At 55.7% G+C, this 10,531-nt stretch overlaps 1 long non-coding RNA gene across 2 annotated transcripts; it reads left to right on the top strand.

The window, feature by feature from the left end:
* The first annotated feature begins 492 nt into the window (after window positions 1-492).
* On the top strand, window positions 493-8,530 carry LOC128062611 (uncharacterized). 2 transcript variants are annotated; one of them, XR_008200818.1, is made up of 3 exons: window positions 493-774; window positions 3,694-3,860; window positions 8,392-8,530. It is a non-coding gene; the product is annotated as an uncharacterized LOC128062611 (long non-coding RNA). The 2 variants fall into 2 exon arrangements; XR_008200819.1 differs by having other exon boundaries at window positions 8,318-8,530.
* Window positions 8,531-10,531: the final 2,001 nt, after the last annotated feature.

Raw genomic sequence — 10,531 nt, 5'->3', positions numbered from 1 at the left:
TAATATTTTAATTCGTGTGGAGACGTTTGTAGGGAGAGATGCTCCTTTTACATTGCTTCAAGGGCCAGTAAAGAGGGTCTTTCTCTCTCTTCTTCCCTCTTCGAATCAGAAACAAAGACCTCCAGGCAGGAGCGAGAGAGCAGAGAGTAGCTCCGGTGACCAGGGCAGGCTTGCAAAGCCCTTTGGGCTGGCGGGCTGGTAACTCTCCAACTGTCTGCAAGGCTGGCTTTGAGAGCCTCTCTCCGGGCCCAACTGGGAACTGCCTCACTCTGCCAGACTCAGAGGGCCTGGAGAGGTGTCTGAAGTTCTCCCTTTGGCCCCAGGTTTTCCCCCCAAGTGTTTTTACTGTGTCCTGAGGGTCGCATTGCAGTTGTAAATTTAGCAACTGGCAAAGCCTTGTGTAACCCTGACCGATTCATCTTTCCAACCCTGGCTCTCGTGTGGGACCTGGGGAGTTCTCAGATCCTTTTTGGAAGGGATAGAATTGGCATGGTCAGGAGGGGGCCTTTCAGAGGAGGCAAGAGACCCTCAAGTCCTCCATCAGACACCCCCAGAATACATTCCATTTCTTAGTCTATTCTTCTCTGCCCACGAGCCTCCAGCTCACGTGGTCACTTGCCTCTCTCATGGTTAGATAAAGCGGATACCAAGCCTGACACTTCAGGAGCAGCTGTAAGAGGCAGGTGTGATTCGTATGCAACCTGGGGAGGAACTTCCAGCGCCGAGCACCTCAATTTCCTCACGTCTCCCTGGTTGTCCTGGGGTAACATGAAGGTGAGATGAAAGAAGGGATGTGTGTGGTCTGTGATGATCTATGCTTTCACTTGGGTTTCCCCAGAAGCCCTCGCTCTGGAAATCTTTCTTGATTCATCTGTTTCTGGGTAGGATATTGGTGGCGGTGGGGGGGGGGGGGGTAGTCTAACAAGAAGGGTCTCTTTTGTCCCACTGAGTCTGGCACACAGAAGGTGCTGTGTGAACACAGGTCAACAGATGACACCTAAGGGTGATCTTTCCTGGAACGTGGCCCGCATAAGGTCACGCAGTTGGCGAGGGCCAGCTGGGTAGCTGCTGTCTCTTCTCTGAGGGCATGACCTCTGGGGGTGTCCTGGGCCACCATTGTGTAAGTCCCTGGTGTGCCCATCCAGGAGAAGGCCGGGGTGGGGGAGGGATTAGCACCCAGGGCACCGGCCACTCGGGAAGGTCGCCTGCACTCTGAGTGGCCTGGCGCCATGAACATGGGGCCAGCTGGTTGCTGGGGGGGAGGGACTGGGGGAATCTAACACCGCCGGACACTTGGTCCTGTCACTCCCAGGGGATTTGGTGAGCTGGTGGGAACTTGGTTGGGTACATGATGTGCTGCGTGGCCGGGAGGTGGGGGAGTTGGTACATTCTCTCTGTGAGTCCAGTGCACGACCAGGCACATAGTAGGTGCCCCATCGAGCATTTCTCTACAGATGGAGGGAGAGGAGAGCGCTGGGCATCCCATCTGCAATCCCAGCCAGGCTTCCCCAGCCCCATCTCGGCTCCCACCACACTCTCAGAGCTGGAATCCAGAAGACTTGAGAGTCATCCCTGCTTCCAGCACTGGCCGCTCTCCATAGGTCACCCATCGCCAAGACCTGACGGGTCCCCCTCCAAACAGGCCCGAGCCCGCGCTCGGCCACCTCCCTGCCTCGCCACCCTCTCTCACTTCTGCCTCTCTTGTTCCCAGCCCTGCCCCTCCTCCCCCGGGAGCAACGATGAGCTGGGTGCTGAGTCGGTGGTCGGGTCAGCCCCCTGTCTGAAACCCGTGGCATCCATCCCAGTGCAAACTCCGCCCGCGAGGCCCTCTTTTTCTCCTTCCTGCAGAGCCTCAGTCCCACGGCTCTCAGTTCTGCTCCTTAAATACCCTGAGTGCCCCTGAGTTCCTGCTTCAGGTCTATGCTTAAGCCACACATTCCTCTTTATGTTCTCGAGGCTGGTTTCCTCTCGTCTGGCAGGTCTCACCAGTATTTGAAGCTTTGTTCTTATCTCCTTGCAGTTCTTTCTTGCAGTCATTAGCTTGATGTTATGTTATAGGGATGTGTCTTGGACAGGATCGGGATGAAGAAGCTGGTGGATGATTGGAAGCTTTCGGAAGAGGGGAGGGGCACTCTTCATGAAAACTGTTTGCCAGTAGTCATCCGTTAAACTATCCTGTCTCTCTCCTTCTCATTCTTCCATCCGCTCACTACCCATCCACTCATCCACCTGCCTGCCCTTCCATCCACTCATCCGTCCATGCACTGCCCACCACCCTTCCATCCATCTACCTGTCTGTCCATCCAGTCTTACACTCATCCATCCATCCACATTCTTAGAGTCTCCGAGCAACTGTGTACACTTCTGAGCCACTGAAGGCCTTAGGGACAGAGAAGCCTGGCATCAGAGAACCACAGAGCCAAGATCCTGGGTTCCCCACACCTAGGGCTCCTGAATCTGAGTCCATTAAATCCCGGACAGCAACAGAATATCAGGATCAGAGGGTTTTAGAATTGCACGCCAAGGGGCTGGCTGTGCACGTTTTCAGTACCCAACTCCTATATGGCCACTGCCTTCATTTCACAGTTATTTATTGAGCATCTACTGAGTGCTGAGCACTAGGCCACTCGGGAGAGACCCCTGAACTAAGCCGGCAGCGATCCCTGCCCCGGGGAGGAGGCAGAGGCGGTGCAAAAGGAGCTGACGTGGCAGGAGAGGAGGCGAGGTCTGCAGATTTGACTCATTATCACCTGCATTACTTACCTAACATTTTCTTTAAGTTGACTCACTTCAAACACATGAAGAGATTTCTTTAAAGGGAAGCTTTATCTCGCTGAACATAACAGGAAACCGATATCAGTGGCTGCCAACAGAAGGTGTCTTCAAAAATAAACACAGTGGGAAGAAAGTGCTGTCATGAGAAGCCTGCCTGGATGGCGCTCCCTGCTCTTCCTCGACATCTCTCGGGGTCTGCACCCCCGTTGTTGTGAAGGGTGGTGGGAGCTGCCAAAGACAGGAAGTTGTAAGGATATAGAGAGGGTGGAGAGGAGAAAGTTACTGTTTAAACTTCCTCTCCCCATACCAGACCGTCCTCAGGCCTGGCCTCCGTCCGCCTCTTCTGCCCTGTTCAGCTGTGTGACGTGGGGCAAGGTCCTGAACTTCTCTGAGCCTCAAATCTGGAAACGTGCATGATGAAGGCACTTTCCTCCTGGGGCTGTTGTAGCGATTAGTTAAAGTAGGTGCTTCAGAGGGGCTGAAGGCGCAAAAGGGTTTGTAACTCTTCCCCCTGCCCCACCCCAACCCGAAATGTTCCAGGCCTATCCTATTTGGACAGTCTTCCGTGCTGCTTGGGAGAGGGTCGGGCTCCCCGCAGCCCCTGCCATAAGAGCGGCTCAGGAAGCCTCCTCTGGGCTGAGCCTCTAGGGCAGCAGCTCCAGGCAATTTATGAGGCTGCAGCTCCCTGCTCCTTGGTTCCTCCCAGCAGCGCGGCTCTCGCCCACTCCTGGCTGTATTTCATGCCCATCACGATTTAGGGTTCCACCATTTTCCTGTAGGGAAATCAGGCCGAGGGGAATTTTAATGCAGTTTTATCAGCTATATCATGCTCACTTTACTTGGCGGGGGAATTACAGGTGGGGTTGGACAAGTGCTCGGAACAGGCGATTAACTCCTTACGTCTTTATTCCCTGCAAGAAGGGGCTGTGGGGCCAGGCGGACCGCCCCCCCCGGAGGCCTCGAGTTCAGATGGCTTTGAATCCCTGCGACTAGACCTTCCAAAGGATCCTGAGGCTTAAATCCAGGTGGTTTCTTCATTTGTGTACTCATCCACCCATCCACCCATCCATCCATTCATTCAGCAGGTATGTAACCAACGCCTTCCCCGGGCCCAGTACTGGGGGTGCAGTGATGCACAGAACATGGTTTCTGTCCCACTGCAGCTCACTCTTCTGAGTGCAACAGGAAACCCAGGGTGCTGGCAGAGTCCCAGAGAGGGTCTTCACCTAGGCTGGGAAGTCTAGGAAGGCTTCCTGATGGAGGTGGTGGGGCATGTGCTTATAAGCTGAGTTACTGAAGAAGAAGGAACGTTCAGTGGCCGGGGGTTTGGTGGGGGGTGTGGGTGTGGGGTGGCGGGGATGACTCTGGGGAGCTGCAGGCAGGGCCTCTGGCTGTGGTGGAGACCATGCCCCGAGTTCTGTGAGGCCCATGGAGGCTGGGCCAGGTGAGGGGACCTGGTCAACTGCGAGGAGAGGGCTGGGAGGGGTCAGAGGGGGTCTTAGGGAGATGAGCCAGGAGGCCGCAGTAGGGTCCGGCAGAGAGGGGGGCCGGGAATGGAGAAAGCCGGATACACCTGGTGAAAATTATTAGAGGGCGGGACCCTGGGGACCTGGGTTTGGGGGCACAGGGTGTCTGGCTTGGCGGGTTTAAGTCTGGTGGGACGTCTTGACCTCAGGCCATCGGGGGAGGCCATGGTGGCAAAGAACACGGTCATTCAGGGCATCTGTGTCTCTTGGGCCACCATGACTCGGAGATGATGAGCCTCTCCTACACCAGACAGGCAGACTCCCTGTGGCTCAGTGGACCCTGTCTCCTATCTACTTTCCCAGCAGAGGAGAGAGAGGGCTCACTTCAGGCTCCCATCCCCCCAGCTCCAGGGAGAATGTCAGGTGCATGGGGACCCCTGAGCCATGGGGTTGGGGTGGCTGGAATCCCCGAAGGCAGAGGTAATAGAGGGGGTGGTCTTTCTCCATTTCCTCAAGCCACCCTCTGACTGCACCTGGGGTCCTGATGTTTTCCTTTGTATAAGGAAGTTGTGTGTGTGTGTGTGTGTGTGTGTGTGTGTGTGTGTGTTGCTCAGTCGTGTCCGACTCTTTGTGACCCCGTGGACTATAGCCCATCAGGCTACTCTGCCATGGGATTTCCCAGGCAAGAATACTCAAGTGGGTTTCCATTCCCTTCTCCAGGGGATCTTCCCAACCCAGGGATCAAATCCAGGTCTCCTGCACTGCAGGCAGAGGCTTTACCGTCTGAGCCTCCAGGGGAGTCTTGCCTAGGAAGGCCTTGTGTTTCTCTCTGCAATGCTAATTTACTCCTTCCTGTGCTTCTTTCCTTTCCTCCCTCCTGCCCATTCAATACACACTTACAGAGAGCACCATTCTAGGCTCTGGGGACGCAGCACGGACCTAATCAGGCCAAGATCCCTGGCCTCATGGAGCTTCCATTCTAGTAAGGAACACTAACGACAAACAAGAAAGGTTACGATACATACCATGTCAGATAATCATAAAAATGCAGCAGAGGATGCTGGAAGGGAGCCCTGCGGTTTGGCCAGTCCCCCAGCGCTGCCCCCCACCCCCCACGCAGGAGAACTGCTCTCCTGAGTCGGTGTCATCACTCCCCCACCCCGCTGGCTTCTCCACCACCTACGTGCATATCCACACGTGGTCTACAGCACAGCTTGGCATGTTTTAAAACTTTCTCTACATGCAAGCATCCCATATGTATTTTCGGTGATTGCTTTTTTGGCTCAGCATCCTCGTTTGAGACTGATCCTTGTTGATACGTGACGCTCCAGTTGCCACACTGTCACTGCGATAGACTCGTCCGCGGTACAAGGATGTCACTATTCATTGAGTCATCCTCCTGCTGATGGACATTTAGGCTGTTTCCAATTTTTTTTTTTTCCTTCCTCTTACCACCCAAGCTGTAGGAACTCTCTCGTACCCGTCGACATCCCTGGCCTCCAGTGTTCTCTAAAAGAGAAGCACCTGGCGACAGAAAGCCGATATGATCTATCAAAGCGCTCAGCGTGCTGCACAATGGCGAGGATGACGATGATGCAAAATAGCTCCCAGATCCTGAGTGTCTATTTCATGCAAGGCCATTCTGAGCCCTTTAGCCCGCCGCCTCTCTTCCTCCTTGTACTCCACGAGGCAGATCCCAGCGTGGAGCTCAAGGAACAGACAGAGCTGTGGAGAACCAGAGAGGCCAAGCAGCTTCCCAAAGACACCCAGCAAAGCCAGTCCCTCTGCATTGCCTAGTCTGCCTCCCTCCATCACTCCCCTCCACCATATCCCTCAAACACCAGCCCCCCTCCCCTAGCTTGATCCTAACTCTGAGCATCCACACCGCCTGTTCCCTCTGCCCAGAATGCTCTTCCAGGCTCATCTCCAACCCTGCCTCTCAGGACCCTTCCTGGACGCTTCACTCTTTCCTTCCCAGGAATTAACTAGTCATTTGGCTGATGGTCCGTGTCTGTAAGATTCAGGCCAGGCACTGGGCTGAGTGTTTTACAATGATGATCTCATTTCAGAGAAGTGAGTGGATGGTCTTCAGTTTACAGGCAGGAAGGAGAAGGTGGATTGCAAGCACTGAGTACCTTGCCTGGGATCTCACCTCAGGGGCAAGCGGACATGGGATTTGATATCAGATCATCCAGCTCACATCATTCCCACCTTCACTTGTCTCCCCAAACCCTTGAGCACCACAGAATTCACCCACTGAAGCTGGATATGACACCTTCATTTCACAAAAGGGGAAACTGAGGCCCTGAGAGGGATCAAGACTTGCCCAGGGTCACACAGGGGGCTGGCATCAAGCAAGGCCAAGCTCTGGTCAACTCCCGGACTCCCAGGCCCCTGGGCACACCAGCTCAGGCTGCCCAGCCCCGTCGGAATGTCACATCTCTCTCTTCACACGGCGGGCTGGTGGCCGGGGCTGTGGCTGAGACAGTAACGCTCAGTGGCAGAGTGTGAGAGGCCTGGATCAGAGATGTGTCTGTCACTGTGGCCGGACGCTCAAGGCGGCTCCATTATTCAGGTCATCAGACTGCAGCCACCGGGTGGGAGGGGGTGGGGGTGGCCCGTGCAGCCGGGATGGTCAGCTGGCTGGGCTGCAGGGGGCCGCGGGGCCCCGGGAGCTGTCACCGCTGACTGATGGATGGGGACAGCTTCCAGTTGCCGGCCATCCCCGCCACGAGCCCCGTGGCCATCTCTACGGCCGCCCACGCTGGCCTCCCGCCCGGTTCCTTGCTTTGAACGTCCACAAGGCCTTTTGTTCTCGCAGCGGGGGCTGGGCCGGCAGTGTTGAGGGGCCCCTTTCAGAGGAAGGAGCTGCCTGCTGGGGCTTCCCCCTGCCCTCGACCCCCACCGCGTTCCTCTAATTACCTGTGGGCAGGAGGGGTCGGCGAGGGGGTCCAGCTGAGCTATTAGGAATCTGCTCGGAGGTAGGGGGGTGGTGGCGGCTGGAGAAGCCTCAAATTCCAGCCCCTAGATCACAGATGGGAAACTGAGGCTCAGAGAGGGCAACAGGCTTGCTCGAGGCCACACAGGGAATTAGAGGTAGGGCTTGGGCTTGACCTGGGCTTCCTTGGTGTCTCAGACAGTAAAGAATATGCCTGCGATGCAGAAGCCCTGGGTTCAGTCCCTGGGTCAGGAAGATCCCCTGGAGAAGGGAATGGCCACCCACTCCAGTATTCTTGCCTAGAGAAGTCCACGGACAGAGGAGCCTGGCGGGCTACAGTCCATGGGGTTGCAAAGAGTTGGACTCAACTGAACAACTTACACACACTTGGGTTGGACCCAGGGGCATTTAGGGTCCCAAGGCAAGGGATGGGAGAGAAACTGGCACTTAATATGTTTTGAACACCAGTTATGTGCCAGGCACTTGACACCCGCTCTCTTCTTGAATTAGAAGTTAACCCAGTTCGGGTTACCCTCGCTTCCCAGCTCGGTGTCCTCAGGCAGGTCAGTTTCCTTCTCTGAGTCCCCTTTCTTCATCCGTGAAATATATTTATTTATTGAGCACCTCCTACACTGAGGACCATGAGCAGACATGACAGGCGAGTCAGTAGGAAGCCCAGGGCACCTGATCAGTGCTGTGGTGGTATAGATGCAAAGGTGGGACATTGAGGGGGAACCCCCACCCAGCCTGGAGTCAGGAGGGCTCCATGTAAGGCATCACGTCCGAGGATTTTATCCAGAGAGCCATGGGGAGCCACGCATGGGTTCTGAGAGTCTGGAGAGGATCTCTCAGGCAGGAGGAGCTAAGGCAGAGGCAGGGGTAGCAAGGAGTCTCCTGGGAGGTCCAGACGAGAGGTGACCAGCTCTGGGCCCCAGTCCCTACATCTCTGTATGGGCTGGACTCCAAGCCAGGGGGCTGCGGACTCCTGGTGCAGCCGTAGTTTGGTGGGTCCTCACAAGGGAACCTGGAGTCACCCTTTGACCCAGCAATTCCTTGCCTGGGTACTCGCTCACCCAAAGGACTCATAAACAGAGACTCCAGCAGGGTTCACTCACGTTCACAGCAACATTATTCACAGGAGCCAAGAGGCGGAAGCGGCCCAGGTGCCCATCACAGATGAAAACAGCACAATATGGTCTGTTCTTCCAACAGAGCTTGACTCAGCCTTCAAGAAAAATGAAATACTGACACAGGTGACAATGTGGATGAACGTGGAAAACCCAAAGTGAAAGAAGCCAGACACAGAAGGACAAATACTGTGTGCTTCCACTTAAATGTGCTCATCCATAGAGAGAGGGGTAGAAGCTAACAGGGGCTGTGGGGAGGAGGGGCGGGGCTAATCGCTTGATGGGAACAGTTTCTGTTTGGGGTGTTGAAAACATTTTGGAGTTAGTGGTGATGGTTGCACAAGGTTATGACATTGTGAATGTACTTAATGTTACTGAATTGTTCACTTAAAATGGTTTTAAATGGTGATCTTAACACTATATATATTTTACAGCAATTTAAAAATCATATAATATACCAAAACTTGTTGAGTTTACACTTCAAATGGGTGAACTGTGTCATATGTGAATGAAAAGCAAAACAAAATGAGTGGGAGCCATTCTGGGGGGTGGGGTCCCCGGACTCCCAGTGAAATAGGTAGAGGGAAGAGCTGCCCACGGGGAGACAAAGGCCACTCAAACTTACACCCAGTTTGGCAAACAGTAGCCGGCTGCTACCTCTGAGCCCTTCCCTGTGGACGTATCATTTTCCCAGAGCCTTTTGAGTGATTCCAGCGCCACTCCTGTGCTGACTCGCTGTGTGCCCTTTGGCAAGTCACACAACCTCTCTGGGCCTCAGCTGCCTCAGCTCCAAATCAACCCCGTTTGCTGGGGGCTGACTGTGTGCTGAGCTATCTCTTGCAGTCCTCTCTGTCTTTGCAAGGAGGATGTGGAGGCCCAGAGAGGGTGGGAGCCTTGCCCCGGGGCTCCCAGCCTTGGAGCCTGGTCTGGGGCTGGCCCAGAGCTGGCCCGGGCCCCTCTCTCATTGGCCTCCCCCACCCCCACCCCCACCTCGTGCTCCCTGGCCAGCCCACCCCCCCACTCCATGTTCCCTCCCCTCCACTGGTCACGGATTCGGTCCTGTCTGCAAATGATCTCCATGTGTCCGGGATTGGGTTTCCCCTCGTCTGGCTCTGTCCCTCTGGGGACCGAGGCCCCCCGCGGTCCGATGCTGCCGGGGCGGGGCCTCCGCAGCAGCCCCGTGGCTCCTCCTGACCCGGGATGGGGCCCAGGCGGGACGAGGTCTGGGCATCTGGTTTAACCATCAGAGCGGGGGCTTGTTTCGGTTTCAGTGACCCATGGAGCCCCCGGGAGAGGGAGAGAGAGCCGACTGGCAAACGGGGAGCCAGGAGGCAGCAGGGGGCTGGGGAGGGCCGGAACCGAGCAAACAAATACCGGAGCGCTGATGGGGGATCTGGGGCAGGGAGAACGCGCTCAGGCTCACATGCGCGCACAGGCACGGATGAAAAGCCACCTTTCACACACCTATTTGCAGACCTTCACACACCCTTAGCTCCAGCCGTCCAAACGCCTGGCTGTTCTCTACGCATGCCTCTCCCCGCGGCCTAACCTCTAGCCTCCACCCCACCGCCCTTTATTAATGCCTTCTTTCTTAAAAAAAATTATTTGTTTATTTTTGGCTGTGCTGGGTCTTCGTTGCTGTGCGTGGGCTTTCTCTCGCTGCTGCGAGCGGGGGCTACTCTCTGATGCCGTGCACCGGCTTCTCACGGAGCTGGCTTCTCTTGCTGCGAATCGCGGGCTTTAGAGCCAGGGCTTCAGTAGCTGTGGCACAGGGGCTTCGTTTCTCGGCAGCATGTGAACCCTCGGTTCCCGGGCCAGAGACGGAGCCTGTGTCCCCTGCATTGGCAGGCAGATTCTTAACCACTGGACCACTAGGGAAGTCCCCTCCAGGCCTTTGCCTGTCCGGCTTCCTCACCCAAATGCCCTTCTGGGTCATTCCTGCCCATGCCAGCCCTGCAATTTCCAGCACCCAGCCTACCGGGGGCCCATCCTTGATCCTCATCTTCCCTACCCCGTCCTCCTGAGACCCATGGCCTGGGTGTGTTAGTCACTCCTTGCAAACCCATGGACTGTAACCCACCAGGCTCCTCTGGCCATGGAATTTCCCAGGCAAGAATGCTGGAGTGGGGGCCATTTCCTTGACTCCCCCTTAACTGTCACTCTGACAGTGGCATATAAAAATTTGTAAGGGCCCACTTGATACCTGCCCAGCTGGGGGCCTGGGC

This window comes from Budorcas taxicolor, chromosome 17, assembly GCF_023091745.1.
Source record: "Budorcas taxicolor isolate Tak-1 chromosome 17, Takin1.1, whole genome shotgun sequence".
Lineage (NCBI taxonomy): Eukaryota > Metazoa > Chordata > Mammalia > Artiodactyla > Bovidae > Budorcas > Budorcas taxicolor.
Note: the sequence above shows the minus strand (reverse complement) of the source record. Positions and strands in the feature narration are given on the sequence as shown.